General features: G+C 35.0%; 1 protein-coding gene across 4 annotated transcripts in view; it reads right to left on the bottom strand.

Moving 5' to 3' along the window:
• The window catches only part of LOC111054880 (RYamide receptor), a 247579-nt gene that overhangs the window by 222026 nt on the left and 9580 nt on the right, over window positions 1-15973 (bottom strand). The window contains exon 1 of one of the 4 annotated variants that reach the window (XM_039438315.1): window positions 13491-13595. The exons of the other annotated variants lie outside the window; for them this stretch is intronic. The gene's annotated coding sequence lies outside the window, so the exon portion shown is untranslated. Of the gene's footprint in view, window positions 1-13490; window positions 13596-15973 lie in introns of those variants that run through there. 4 annotated transcript variants of the gene reach the window in all.

Here is a 15973-nt window from a genome sequence, read left to right as displayed (position 1 = left end):
ATAAATTTTATGATTCACCAAATAAAGTCAAGTGTGACATGAGATACATTGAATTTTTGTCGTAACAAAGTTTGCCGGGTAAGCTAGTAGATTATAACAGCAGGTTCCATTAGAATTTGATTGTTTTGAGCACAGGTTTATCACACTCCCATTATTAGATTTAACTGGATTCGAGTTGTTTTATGTAAGTGCCAGAACCAGTAACAACAAATACTAATGAGTTATCAATCAGGTCAGTTCCAATAATTGAATATTCAGAGAAGCTCAAGATGTTTTCTTAAATAGATGTTCTTTATTAATCCATCAATTTCAGAAATATTTGTTATTGTTATTGATATCTTGTTATGCATTGTGAAATGTACATTTTAATGTTAAAGTGGAAAGTCTTTTTAGGATTATTATTGGAGTTATAACTCATAAAAGTATATTTTATCATAAACATGAGAACCGCAAGACTTTATGTATTATTAAGTAGTGCTTGATCAATGCAGATGACTCAATTGATATTCTAAGATTTTTAAGAGGTTTTGTTTTATTCATTATTCTTCTCTCTTTTGTTTCTGTATTCTCATTTAGATTACTGATGAATTAATGAAATTGACTGTATTAATTCATTTATTTTTTTTGTAGAGTACAAAGTAAGAGGTGACTCTATTTAAATTTCAAAGTTTTGGAGTCTTGTTATAATTCGGCTTAAGTGCACGTCCAGTGCCAACATACCTGTCATCAAATTTTGGTTGGGATCGATTTTACAAAATTAAAAAAAATTGGGACACAAAAATTAAACGGCGCTCACTATTGTTTTTAAAATAATCTAAGTTCAAGTAGCAGAACTTCACATGCATTTAACCTAAAAGTAGCTAAGGTTAGGAAAAGCTGTAGGTTAGTAAAAGCTTTAGGTTAGGAAAAGCTTTATGTTAGGAAAAGCTTTGGGTTAGGAAAACTCAGATTAGGAATATCATAATTTGATGATTTCAATATAATTAAAATGGCTGCTACTTATAGGTTAAATGCATGTAAAATTGTGTTTAATTTTTGTGATTTTGTGCTCAAAATAACATACTAATTCGATCCCAACCAAAAATTTGATAATAGGTATGTTGGCACTGGACGTGCACTTACACCTATAATTCCCGCAACAATCAGATACACAACAGTATCCCTTGATTTAAAACCCCAAATTCATTGTTACTTTTCACAAACGAATATTAGAAGAATTATAAACAAACCATATTCATTGAAATGGAAGACCGTGAAAATTGAATTTGTAATTCTAATTTTGTTGATTACCGTATCAGATGTAATAACAAGCATCAGCGCTCTTATTCCGCTTGCTTACCGCCAGTAGATCATGGATCTACATGTGATGACGTAATAGTTTATAAGAGATCAGTTGTGGGGCCTGAAGTAATAGTAGGTATTGCTAACGTAGAACGAGAAGTTGGTCATGATTCAAGATCATGTTGTGACTGAGCATCTAAACCAGCTGTAATAAGCACGTCACTCTGTGATAAAATTGTTTACTAGTATTAAAACGGTCGTTTTGAGCACTTATGAGGAAGTCCGTATTGAGATGTGAATGAAAATATTGATTGTCAGATAAATTTTATGATTCACCAAATAAAGTCAAGAGTGTGACATGAGATACATTGAATTTTTGGCGTAACAAAGTTTGCCGGGTAAGCTAGTAGATTATAACAGCCGGTTCTAACAGAATTTGATTGTTTTGAGCACAGGTTTATCACACTCCCATTATTAGATTTAACTGGATTCGAGTTGTTTTATGTAAGTGCAAGAACCAGTAACAACATATACTAATGAGTTACCAATCAGGTCAGTTCCAATAATTGAATATTCAGAGAAGCTCAAGATGTTTCCTTAAATAGATGTTCTTTATTAATCCATCAATTTCAAAAATATTTACGTAAGGAAGCTAAATGATTAGATTGCACGCATATTTTAATGAAAATATTGCTATCTTGCTCCATACTACGCTACTGATAATCTATTCATAATAATCCAACAATTAAAAAATCTAACAAAATTAAGCAATATATTGAGATTAAAAACATATTTTATATCTAAAACTCCCTTCTCGTAGTTCTGATGATGCCACTGAACTATAAAGTCAACGTAGATTCACTTCAAACTCCCAGCATTTGTGTGATGGGAAGCTTTATAATATTTATTTTCTTGGGAATTGTGATAGTCTGTACAAAATCCTAAAATACAGTCTCGAATAAATCTAACATAATAGGCATCTGATCTTTTGAATCATTATAAAATCATAGACTAACTAAACAGGTTAGATCTGTGATAGGAGCTTCTGATTATCTTGCCGATAAATTATCTTAATTATTCTAAACATTATGACTCTAAAGTAAATCCTACTCCATAAATAATATCGGGGCACCAAGCTTCGCTCGTTATTCATTTATTGATAAACAGAACACAATTCTTTAAAATGATTGGGGAAGGACAAACAGGTACAGCCCAAAACTAGTTCTTCCCCGAATTTTGATTTATATACAATAAATATTCCAAAAAGTGGGTTATGATCCATACACTTGGATTCAGGTCAAATTTTCAGTTCAAACATTTGAAAACAGAAAAGCTCTAATTCAGATTGCTCACGAACCAAATTGAATAACAAGATAACACTCAATAATCACTCAAAACTGTAAAATAATGATTAACTTTGAAAATTATGATATACTCTTATTTAGTTAGAATAATATACCATGTCATGTCAACAAATCAGATTATTTTGATCAAATCGGTTAAAATTTCTAGATTAATATTTCTCGTGAATAAGCTGATAAATTGTAAATAGTTGAACAGCTGAACATAATCCTGTCTATCTTCTATTTAGGCACTCACATCTTCTGTTATCGACAGACGACGGAATTATCATCTGTTTTTCCAATGATGAATAATTATCATTCTTTTAATGTCCTTCAGCGAATTTTCTCAGGGATGAGACCTAGTGCAATCAAATTTTTATATCATAAAGCTACTATGTTCCAAATTTCGTGAAAATCTTTAGAGCCGTTTTCGAGATCCGTTGTACATGCATAACCAGATAACCATATAACCATATACAGAAATTGCTCGCTTAATATAATAGGATATCTGATTGAGTTCCAGATGACGAAATTATCATCTGTTTTTCCAATGATGAATAATAATTATCCTTTATATGTCCTTCAGCGAGTTTTCCCAGGGTTGAGACCTAGTGCAATGGAATTTTTATATCATAAAGCTACTATGTTCCAAATTTCGTGAAAATCTTTAGAGCTATTTTCGAGATCCGGTCACATACAGATAAACATCTAAACATATGAACAGAAATTGCTCGTTCAATAGTAAGAGATAGACCAACTAAACAGGTTAGATCTGTGATAGAAGGTTCCGATTATCTTGCCGATAAATTATCCTAATATTATTCTGAACATCATGCCTTTAAGGGCCGTTTGCACTGTAACAGTTTGAACTAAATTTCATTGTAAACTGGGTAGATCCGTATCAAGTCTAGTTTGTTATAATGTGTTCCAGTTTGAGTTCAAACCACCAGCTGATTAGATCGAGTTCAAGCTTTGACTGTGCAAACGGCCCTTAAAGTTAATCCTACTTTATAAATATGTGATTGAGTTTTGAATCTGTATAAATAGGCTTCCGATTATCTTGTCGAACCATGAATACTCCAGTTATAATTTTCTCAGATACTATAAATAGCTGCAACAGTGTTAGCCTAGCATGCTGCAAACATGAGTTCCTTCCGAAAATTGGCTGGGAAATTGGTGTGATGTGTGGGAGTTAGAGAGAGTGAAGAGGAGTGTGTGAGAGAGTAGAGCGCATGTAAAGCTGATGATCGACCATCTCAGTTAACATAGCTGCAATTACGTTGGCTTGATTGAGTTGTTCCGTCTCCTACGTAGGCTATATGGCTCCAACAAGAAACATGGCGTGAGTTCCCAAATAGGCTTCTGTCGATCAAGTTCACGCATCACGATGAGTTGTCGCTTGCAGCGAATGAATTCATGAATCATCCTTGAATTAGATTGAATTATCGATGGCTGAGTGACGATACATTATCATTAGTGGAGATAGAGTGAAGATACATGAGTTAAGGTCATGGAAAAAAGATGAAGGGCTGGTTTCCGAGCTCGGGATTTAGCTAAGTTTTAGACTTGAACAGCTGGAGTCAGAAAATTGGCTTTCCAAAACGGGGCGTAGTCGCAGTCCACATTTAAATTAAAATATCGGGGGACCGAGCTTTGCTCTGGAGTGTAGAAGCATAGAAAATTTGTAACGAAAGATTGAATTTATAGTTTATATTTATTTATTCATTTTCTCAGTCGTACAATTATTTTTTCCTCCACCTACTGTCTAAAGTACTTACTTTACTCCCTGAAACATAATACTAAAGTGTCACTTTTTCGCTCTCGGTAGTAAAAAACAGAAAAACTCCCTAGGGAGGAAAAGTGACTCCATTTAAATAACATGGGAAGCATCTCTATTTCAAAAACTCACATTGTAATAGGTTAGAAGGTCTAAGCTCAGATGAGAAAGCGTTTTAGATTTTAGGTTATGTTGTTAGGAAACATTGTCACCAATACGTAAGTTATTAAAATGATTTTATTTGCAGTTCCTATAAAAAAAATGTAGATGGAGGAAAAATGTTGTGTACATCACGAGTGAAAAATACTTTTTCTCCCTCAGGAAAATTGTTGCCCTCGGCTTTGCCTCGGGCTTCAAACTTTTTCCCACAGGGAGAAAAAGTCGTACTTTTCACTCTAGATATACAAATAACTATTACAGTTATATGAGGAGGCACAACAAGCTTATGCCCAAAACTGTCTCTTTTCAAATGTACACTACAGTCCAAATCAAAATCCAGGTTAAGCTACTATCACTCATCAAAATAGCAATTTATTCACACTTCAAAAAACAAACAATCATCGAATATTTGTTAATATAATATGTACTATTCTACACTAACAGCATCTAGTTACTATTTTGGACTTTCTGAAGTGAACATGTTTTCTAAAAAGAAGAGAAATAAACGAAAACATGTTTTTCTTGCTGAATTTTTCTTCTCGTGAGATCAGCTGGATGACCCCACACACATGCACTCGTTCACTCTCTTCTATCACGGTATCGACAGACGACAAAATTCCCAGCTGTTTTTCAAAGGACGTATTCATCCTCTCAATGTCCTTCAGCGAGTTATCCAAGGGTTGAGACCTAGTGCAATCGAATCTTCATATCATAAACCTACTTTCATGAGAATCGATAGAGACGTTTTCGAGATCCATCGAACATAAAATTTATGTTAATATATACCCATATAACCAGATAACCAGATTATAAATATATATAATATTATACAGAAATTGCTCGCTCAATATAATAGGATTGCGAAAAACTAGAAAATTGAACACAGAATAGAATTAAGAGGAAACAGTGCAAAGTTTCACTTATTTTGAATATTATTTAGGAATGTTCAATTTCGTCAAGGAAAAACGTTTTCAATAATTATTATTATAGAAATGATAATATATAGATTATCATGAAAACTGTGACTACGCCCCGTTTTGGAAAGTCAATTTTCTGACTCCAGCTGTTTAAAGTCTAGAACTTAGCTGAATCCCGAGCTCGGAAACCAGCCCTATATCCCTATGGTGAGACTTGAGATGTATGTACTCGTATCATCATGTAAAACTGTCAGCATCAGTTAAATAGAAAGCATTAATGCTATTCATGAGGATTACTGTCAATATCTCAAATATAAATAAATAATAAATAAATAAATAGAATAAATAAATAATATCGAAAGCCCCATGGTGAAATTCACGTTAAACTGCCACCATCATTTGAATGAGAATCGTCGATGCTATTATGAAGGCAGCTGACAGGCATCTGAAGTGGGGAATACATCATATTGCGGGCCACAGATTGTGAAAGCCAATTAAAATTTCAAATTCGATCAGTTGCAATCAGTCGCGGGCGGATTAGTGCAGAGTATGACAGGGTGTCTGCCAATCATAACAACGTAGTAACAACGTCTAAATTGCTTGTTGCAATTGGGAACCGAACAATATGTGTGTGTGTTGTGTGTGTGTGTGTGTGTGTGTTGTGGTGTGTGTGTGTGTGTGTGTGTGTGTGTGTGTGTGTGTGTGTGTGTGTGTGTGTGTGTGTGGTGTGTGTGTGTGTGTGTGTGTGGTGTGTGTGTGTGTGTGGTGTGTGTGTGTGTGTGTGTGTGTGTGTGTGTGTGTGGTGTGTGTGTGTGTGTGAGTGTGTTGGTTTTCGTGTATATGTGAATGTGTATGAGTGTGAGTGCATGTGCCAATTATCTTCAGATTTCGATGGAAATGGTGCTTTTGGGAGTGTTAAGTCGTGATGTTTTGCTAGGTATAACAGACATCTTGGGTATTTGCGTGAAATCTTGTTCAATCTTGTTCTTGTACTTCGATCTATATAATTATATAAAAGCGAAATGGCACTCACTCACTGACTGACTCACTCACTCACTCACTCGCAAAACTAAAAATCTACCGGACCAAAAACGTTCAAATTTAGTAGGTATGTTCAGTTGGCCCTTCAGAGGCGCACTAAGAAATCTTTTGGCAATATTTCAACTCTAAGGGTGGTTTTTAAGGGTTTAAAGTTCGTCTTTTAGCATATATATTCTTCTTCTTATTCTCTTAATTATAATTGGAAAATGTTCATACCATATGTTAATATAGAACTATAATCTAGAGAGAGTACCTCTTCGAAACAGTTGTTAACTGGTAACTAAATTAATAATTTTGTCAGGTTGGCAGTAAGTTGAGTTGACTTGGTTAGGTTGGCACCAAGTTGAAGATTGAAATGCATTCATCGCGGAAAAATTGATTGGGCACTGCTACTTCAATCGGAGCTATTCCTGGGAATATTATATTACTAGCCGTTAGGCTCGCTTCGCTCGCCATATCCGTTTAGCCAGGCGTTTAGTCTGGACCCCTGACTGGATCGTCCTAACATATGCTTGATAAAAATGCTCAAATGGAAAATGCAGGCGAGCGAAGCGAGCCTGCTGATCTCATTCTTGGACGAACCAGTCGGGGTTCCAGGGGGCGGAGGTCCCTGGCTAGACGGATACGGCGAGCGAAGCGAGCCTGACGGCTAGTCCTTAATATGGGAGAGTATTAGTTTTCACTTTTTGTGTAGTTGAGAAGTTGATATTGTGGTAATTATTCATATTGAATGAAAAAGACGTAGAAATTGTCAAAAACCACAGATTTATTGACACTTAGAAAGACCGGTTTCGGTTATTACACCATTGTCAATCTCTGATAAACTGAGATAAACTGTTTATCAGAGATTGACAATGGTGTAATAGCCGAAGCCGGCCTTTCTAAGTATCAATTGATCTGTGGTTTTTTGACAATTTCTTAGTCTTTTTCATTCAGTATCAGTTTTATTATATTGGCTATAGCTAAATAGAGTTATTTGTGAGAGGTGATAACTACAAGACTTTACCTATTTGGGACTATGTGTAACCTTATCTGAATTTGGGAAAGAAATAGCACAGGGTTACCTTATTTCTATCCCTATCAATTTTGATGATGTACTTATTGTATCAATCAATTAGAAGCATTCCTGACCGCCAATGAGGAGGTAATAGGTTCGATTCCCGGGCTGACAAATAATTTTTGAATAGTAGCGCTCATCGAATTTCCATCTACCTGTTTACCCTGTTGTCAATATCTGCAGTAGCAGAAGTCTCCGGGGTGAATTACAGCATTTGATTTGGATTTTCTTTTAATAATAATAATTGAAAAATTAAAGAGCATGTTAGCCATTTTGTTATTGTTACCGAGAAGCTTGAATAGCAAGGGAAACTATTTTCGAGGGAGAATCATCATGGAATAATTTTGAGAGAAGACTGATTGATTGATCTATTGATTCAATAGCTTGATTAGATAGAAGCTAGCATTTTTTGAACAAATGCTAAGATTCGAGTCAGTTGTTGAATCTCATTTGTATGGTTTAGCACAAGGAATCTAGAATACATTGTAGGTGGTCTTATCTCTTCCAGCTCTACAACGTTGCCAGATAGTTTTTAAAAATCAAGTAATTCAACAAAGTATTTGATATCCGTTATGAAAATTCATCATTCAATCATTGAGAAATGGATTTTCATGACGAAAAAAATATAATTGATTATTTCGAACAAGAGTAAGCTATACCAGTATCACCTATATTTTATAGAAGACAGTAGCAAAGGTAGAGAGAGAATCGGCAACGCTGTATATTTCTCCACTCCATTATAACATGTTCCTCACTATGACGATAGTCCAAATTTATTAATTAGATTTTTTTAATTAAAATATGTTATTTCAGGAAGAAATTATCTCAACACTACTCCCAAGTCTATGATTATTACCAGTGCTACCTCTGCTAGTTATTTAGCTCATTGATCCCAAACACTTGACCTTAATCCCCCGCCATGTTCACATCCCAAGTCACCGAATTTACAACCCTATCAAGCCGATTTCCATAATTGGAGCCAGGGTTGCAGATCCTGAGAGGCCGTTACCAGCATCAACTTGCAAATTTAGAACTGTAGTAGGCTCCGGAAGTCACTTGAATCCAGCAATGCTTTTTGGATGACAGCCAAATGGATTCACTCTCGTGCTTTCAATTGGTCAGGAGAGGCATAATTTTAACCGAATTAGTCCTCTCGACCATGCTAATGCTTCTAGGCCTCTGTGCTAAATAGATTCCGAGTCTATTCTACAAGGAGACTTCAATATTATTAAACATGTTTCAAGTTTCAATAATCCCTGGGGTCTGTGATTTTGTTTTTTAGTTTCAAGCTAAGTTACAAGTTCAAGCTAGGTTACTGGTTATGATTCTTGAGCTTCTTTCAACCAAATTACAGTACTCCTGTCGACTAAGCTGATGCTTCTAGGCCTCTCCAATTGTGTAAAATCTATTTCTATTTATAAAGTTTGTTCCAAACTATCTTATTGCCACTTTTTCTTCTTTCTTATTAATTTAGTTTATGTTTGTGTGAACAATTGATTTTCAATGAGGCTTGTTTTGGCATAAATCTCTAAGCCTCAATATGTTGTAATTTTTCTATTGATGTGAATAAATAAAAAAATCACTAGTCTATTTTACAAGGATTCTTCAATTATTGAACATGTTCCAATAATCTTCGGGACTGTGATTCCGTTTTTGAGTTTCAAGCTACTTGGTTTGGTTTTTGATCTTCTTTCAACCAAATTACTCCTCTCGACCATGTTAATTAAATACTTTGCTACGCTTGTGTGAAATATATTCCGAGACTATTTGACAAGGGGGCTTCAATATTATTAAACATGTTTCAAGTTACAATAATCTCTGGGGTCTGTGATTTTATTTTCGAGTTTCAAGCTTCTGGATTTGGTTTTTGAGCTTCTTTCAACCGGATTACAAGTCTCGGCCATGCAATTGAATAAAATGATACACTGATATGCAGGAATTCAGCTCAAGGTTCAATTTATAGAGACAATAGCTTGAAATATAGAGTATCAGTTTCATAGCTTGATTTTCCAGATACAATGATATATTCTCTACAGATTGATAAAACAATATAAAAAACTGGTAGTATTCTTTATTTTTTGAAAACTTTGAAATAGTTGAACAACTAGTTTCGACACTAACTTAGGTCATTCTCAATATGGAAATGAACTAACCCATTTTCAAGTTGAAATCTTGAAATGACCTGGTTAGTGTCGAAACTAGTTGTTGAACTATTTTAAAGTTTTCAAAAAATAAAGGGTGAAAGATTTTTATATTGCTTTTATTAATTTGTTTAAAAGTAGCCCATGTGAGTGAAGTGTTTTTATTCTCTACAGAATATCATGATGAATAATCTGAGTTATAACATGGGTTAGTTTGCCTCTAGCTAGTGTATCTAATAATTCATTGCAATCAGGCTCTATTTTGGAAATGTATCATGTAAGAACTATGCATCCTTTACATATTACATCAAACGGAAATTATGTATCACAAACTGTATCCATTCATAAACCATGTATTGATCAAAATCTAATAATATATTCTGTGTATAAATTTATTGCAACAAGGGAGCTGTATCACAAGTATTTATTACAATCACGGAGTATCTCGTGTATTAATTTATTGTATCCAGGGAGAGTCTACAGAGTATTCAGGGAACATTTTGAGTATTTATCTCGGCTACCATTTTTACAAAATCTCCTGCATTCAAGCTGGGACTAGCTGGGTTAGGATACACATACCCCGTATGAAAAGATAGGATCTGCAGGATTTATTAATACATACGCGTAATCTACGTTAGTGTAGCCGCACACTTATATACATTTTCTACGTATGTGTAACCGCAGCCTTATATTATCTACGTTTGTGTAGCACAGCCTTGTGGATCTAAATCCGGAGCTCATTGTGATTTAGTGACCCCTGAGGGGTATTCTAACACCCTGCGATTACCGTAAATTCGCTTAAATTTTTTAAACTTTGTTCCACTGCTCTGAATACGTTTATGTGCTGTGTATTTTCCGGCGGAGGGAATTTTTACAGGCAGGTTTCCGTTGTATTCTTTGGAGTTTATGATGCTTTTTGGTAGAAAACCCCTAAGAGATGTGAATTTTTCTAGTTTTTCAATTGTAGTGTGTGTGATTTTGAAAGTTTATGCTTGGTCTATGTTATACATTAGTTTATTCAGTGTGTTCAACAACAAAAACTTTCATGTTTTCGTAGGGAAAAATCCGTTTAGTGAGATCCAAATTACTAGTTTAGTTCTGTAAACAGTAGACCTCACGCAGTATTCTCATCCACAAGTACCTGATTGAAACTATAGACCTTATGAAAATACAGCAATAGACTGGCTTCTCCACACATCTGTGTAATCACTTGTCAGCTGATTTATGATGAATAATTCTATAGTCTGATTTTTTACTCCAATATTGGCGTATGGAGGCGGCTCCTTTTTCCTTTTATATTATCCTTGAAATGCAAAATTTTTAAAAACCTTGTATATACTTCGACGCGCAACTAAAAGAGGAACATACTTGCCAAATTCCAGCAATATTCCAAAATTCCTTGAATTACAGCAATAGACTGGCTTCTCCACACATCTGTGTAATCACTTGTCAGCTGATTTATGATGAATAATTCTATAGTCTGATTTTTACTCTAATATTGGCGTATGGAGGCGGCTCCTTTTTCCTTTTATATTATCCTTAAAATGCAAAATTTTAAAAACCCTTGTATATACTTCGACGCGCAACTAAAAGAGGAACATACTTGACAAATTCCATGAAAATATATTACCGCGTTTCGCTGTAAATGTGCAACATATAAACATTTTAAACATTAAGAGAAATGCCAAACCGTCGACTTGAATCTTAGACCTCACTTCGTTCGGTTAATAATGGCAGTATTTGAATTAACATTGGTGCTGCTATCCTGTCAACAAAGCAAATAGCGCTATCCTTTTCTAGCTTCGCACCATTTCCAGATCGGTTTGAAATTTTGATCCTTGAGGTGTCCTTATGCGCGCCTCTCCTCTAGGAAATACTAAAATGAAGTGCATCTAACGGGTAATTCTAATAGAACATAATCTCATGAACTTATAAATCATTGTGCGAAATATCAACGTGACGACAATTTAATTGGTGATGATTGTTGAAGCTAAAAATTAGGTGTTTTTCACAATACAAGGAACATTGTTGTCAGGTGTTCCTAGAAATCTATATGGGATAGAGGGCACTACCTGATCTCATATTGTAGAGCACAAGAATACGCCCAGAGGGATTTTGAATCATACATCTAAATGGTACCAATCGGAAGATATTGTCATAGATGAAGGATAATCATAGGTATTGTGCTTAATCATAATCTATATTGCTTAATCTATAATGTGCTTAAACACCATAATCTATATCTCTTGTCTCTGATATTGTTTACTAAAAAACTAAAATTTATCAAAATTGATTTTTTCTTTAAGGGCCGGTTTCCGAGCTCGGGACTTAGCTAAGTTCTAGACTTTAACTGGCTTTAAACTCTGGAGTCAGAAAATTGGCTTTCCGAGTCAGAGCGTTAACATAGTCGAGGACTTAAATAGACTCTGGAGTTTAAAGATCACGTTAGACCCTGGAGTTTATAATTTCGCTTTCTGAGTGAAGGGGCTTGAATCAGATTCTCGCCTCTTTCCGAGTCGAGGATTTATTAAAAATCGTTGAGTCCAGAACTGAAAACAGCGTAATTTTGAACCCTCGACTGATGTAGGGCTTAAATTTAAGTTCTAGCCTTAACTGAGCAAACACAATTCAGTTATTGTTTTGGAGTAGATGAAAAGCCGAATAGATGTCATAGGATACCTAAATTATTTGGTTTAGTCCATCTAAATTCATAATTTATAGTTTGCAAGTTTGCAAATCTAACCTTATTTTACGAATGTGACATAACCTAAAAGTGTTCAAAAAAATAATACAGGATTGGCTTGGAATTTATATTCCAATCTGAATGTTATTAATCAATGTCATATTCAACATATAACAATAATATATTATTATTCCAGTTTTTTTTTCAAAACAAATACGTTTTCAAACTCAATAGCCTAATGTAATTTTTATTCCAAAATCACTGGTTAGGATCAATGATCAATAATAGCGTATAGTAAAATAAAATGTTTATTCATTCATCTTTCAAAAGGTTAGGTTTTGCTTTGAATATTTTACAAAATAGTTTAGAGAGCATGCTCATTTGAATTATCCCGCTGCAATCAGCTGTTTTCGTTTTGCTATAATGCCAACAATATAACAGCAAAATATTGTGAGTTCTCCTCATGTTTACTACATTGGAGTCCTGGACTCAAATAAGTCGAAGACTCAATAGACCCCGGAGCTTAGAAGATAAAATCGTGACTCAGAAAGTCGATTTAGACCAAAGAGCTTATTTCAGTCCTGGAATTTGTAAGTCCAAAACCTATATAGATCCCGTGCTCGGAAACCGCCCCTGAATTTCACTTATTTTTGAAAAATTATAATTCAGTACCCATTATAGATACAGAGTTCCGAATGATTTCATTTCATTCAGAATTTTTTAATCTAAAAAAGGCGTGAGGAAAATTTTCCGTCCGATTAACGGATTTGGCGGAAATAGCTGAAAACTGGAAAATGAACCGAAAATACGAGGTTTTTGGACCACTCTGTATCTAGCACAAGAAAATTTGGCATGGAGGAATTGGTTCTGGACTTCTCTCATGTATCCATATGATATAATTATAAAAAATTCAGAACTACAATATATTGCAAACACATCCCCTTTTTATGTGTATATTATTGTCTGGACTACAGAAGCTGTAGTTGTAAACCATATCAATATAAGTAAAATAGGTTAGATTTTTGAAGTTCTTGTTATAAAGTTGGGTAACGATTAGAAATTACTCTCTACATCAAAAATTCAATACTCACATAGCTTCCTGATCCATTAACGAGCCACTAGATACCGGAAATATTCGTTGAAACTGCAAAATTGACGAGCGCGACGACATAGAGCCCCGTTCCACTTGAAATTCGCGTCGCGACTGATTGAAAACAAAGGCAGAGATGACCGTCCAGTTTTGACAAGTTATGACAGGCGACGTGCCTACCTGCCGGCCGGTAGGAGCTCCATGGCTGACGCGTGTCGTTCACCGGTTTCCATGGTAACGGCGCTTGGCGGCACATTTGAAAATTTCAAAATTACTGCTGACTTAGTTTCTACACCTGTAGAGAGCTATATTGTTGAATGATGATTTGAATGCGGAATAAGAAGAAGATGGAGAGGAAGAAGAAGAAGAAGAAGAAGAAGAAGAAGAAGAAGAAGAAGAAGAAGAAGAAGAAGAAGAAGGAGAAGGTAATGATGATGAAGCATAAGAAGAAGGGGTTGAAGAGAAAATTTGAAGAAAAAACTGAGAGATGAATGTATTAAACTGGATGGAAAACTTTCTGAATGACATGAAAAGGATAAATCTATCCTCCCAGGAACAGCTGTTTCAAGACTGCAATTTCCTCATCTGCTGTACCACTAATTAAAGTAAGATGTGATTGACCGAGCGAAGTGAAGTCTAAGATTCAAGTCGACGGTTTTGCATTTCTCTTTTACTTTTATATATTTTCATGTTCCGCATTTACGGCGAAACGCGGCAATATATTTCCATGAAATTAAACATGAGTGCAGGCGGCGGAGATGCGATTACTCCGTAGAACCAAGGGCTGCGATAGAAGGGACCACATCAGAAACAATGATATCCGAGCAGAGCTAGGAATTTACAGCTTGTTGGAAAAAATCACTCAATACCGGAAGCAGTGGAAAGACCATGTGGAGAGAATGCCGGCAGAAAGGCTTCCACTACAGATATTGAATTATAAACCGGCAGGGAAAAGATCTATTGGTAGGCCACGGAAGAGATGGCAATAAATACACTACTTGTATATATTATAGCGTAATTTTGTAATAATTGAAATATAGATACTAATAAGCTGTTTGTAAGTCGGAACAGGCATTAACCTAATCCTTGTACGTAAGATGATGATGATGATTAAACATGCTCTTTAAATTGCGCGTCGACGTACAAGGTTTTTTGAAATTTTGAATTTTAAGGATAATACAAGAGGAAAAGGAACCTCTTTATTTCGAACGCCAATATCACTGTAGAAATCAGACTATAGAATTATTCATCGTAAATCAGCTGTCGAGTGGGCTATTAATAATTTCAATAGATGAGGCATGCAATATTGATAACTCAAAGTATGTTATTATTTTCTCCCGAGGTTTCTGTGTTTTCAACTCGGTAAGCTTTAAATGATACTAGCATAGTAGTTGTTTTCAGCAAATTATTAGCATTCTAATGATGATAATTATAACTAATATTAATAAAACACTTATTGACATGGGCTGCTTTTAAATTAATAAAACAAAATAAATCTTGTGTAAACCGAAACTAGTTGTTCAACTATTTTAACGTTTTTTAAAGAATGAAGGGTGCTACAAGGTTTATTTTGTTTTAGTAATATTAATAATAATTACTGTCGATACAACATTTCAAACAGCCATTAGTTGTTCACACACTGATATCTCGCCGACACGTCAGGACAGGACATAATTCACTCTGATGTAGGCTGTGGTTTTTAACCGCACGATGTCTACTGTTCACAGAACTACTAGTTTTTCCAGCTGTATGTCCCGGCAAGTACAATCTATTTCAATCAGCTGATAACGTGTAAAACGTGACAATATACTCAGCTTAGAAGGAGAAGAAGAAGGAAAAGAAAAAGGAGTAGAAGGCGGAAAAGTAAGGAGAAGGAGAAGTAGGAGAAGAAGGAGAAGAAGGGGAAGAAGGAGAAGAAGGAAAAGAAGAAGAAGAAGGAGAAGGAGAAAAAGAAGAAGAAGAAGAAGAAGAAGAAGAAGAAGAAGAAGAAGAAGAAAAAGAAGAGAAGAAGAAGAAGAAGAAGAAGAAGAAGAAGAAGGAGAAGAAGGAGAAGAAGAGAAGAAGGAAGAAGAAGAAGAAGAAGAAGAAGAAAAAGAAGAGAAGAAGAGAAGAAGAAGAAGAAGAAGAACAAGAAGAAGAAGAACAAGAAGAGGAACAAGAAGAAGAAGAAGAAGAAGAAGAAGAAGAAGAAGAACAAGAAGAAGGAGGTGCAGAGGAAAAAAGAGAGGCGGAAATAGAAAAAAACCGAAGAAAAAACTTAGAGATGAATGTATTATTTTTTAATAGTCATTAGCCGGTCGGTTGAGACCCCAAAGCTTGCTGAAAAATTGAATAAACATCACGAGTGCAAGAGCTGAAGTTTGTTGGGAGGGTTTTCTGGCCTCATGGATGAATTATTCACCTCTTCACTGTCTTATGCTGCTTTCTGTGCCATCAGAATTATGAACAAAGTACTGCAGCTGTATATTCACTTGAGTGGCTAGG

The sequence above is a fragment of the Nilaparvata lugens genome, chromosome 11 (genome assembly GCF_014356525.2).
Source record: "Nilaparvata lugens isolate BPH chromosome 11, ASM1435652v1, whole genome shotgun sequence".
In the NCBI taxonomy this organism is placed as follows: domain Eukaryota; kingdom Metazoa; phylum Arthropoda; class Insecta; order Hemiptera; family Delphacidae; genus Nilaparvata; species Nilaparvata lugens.
This window is presented reverse-complemented; position numbering and strand designations above follow the sequence as displayed.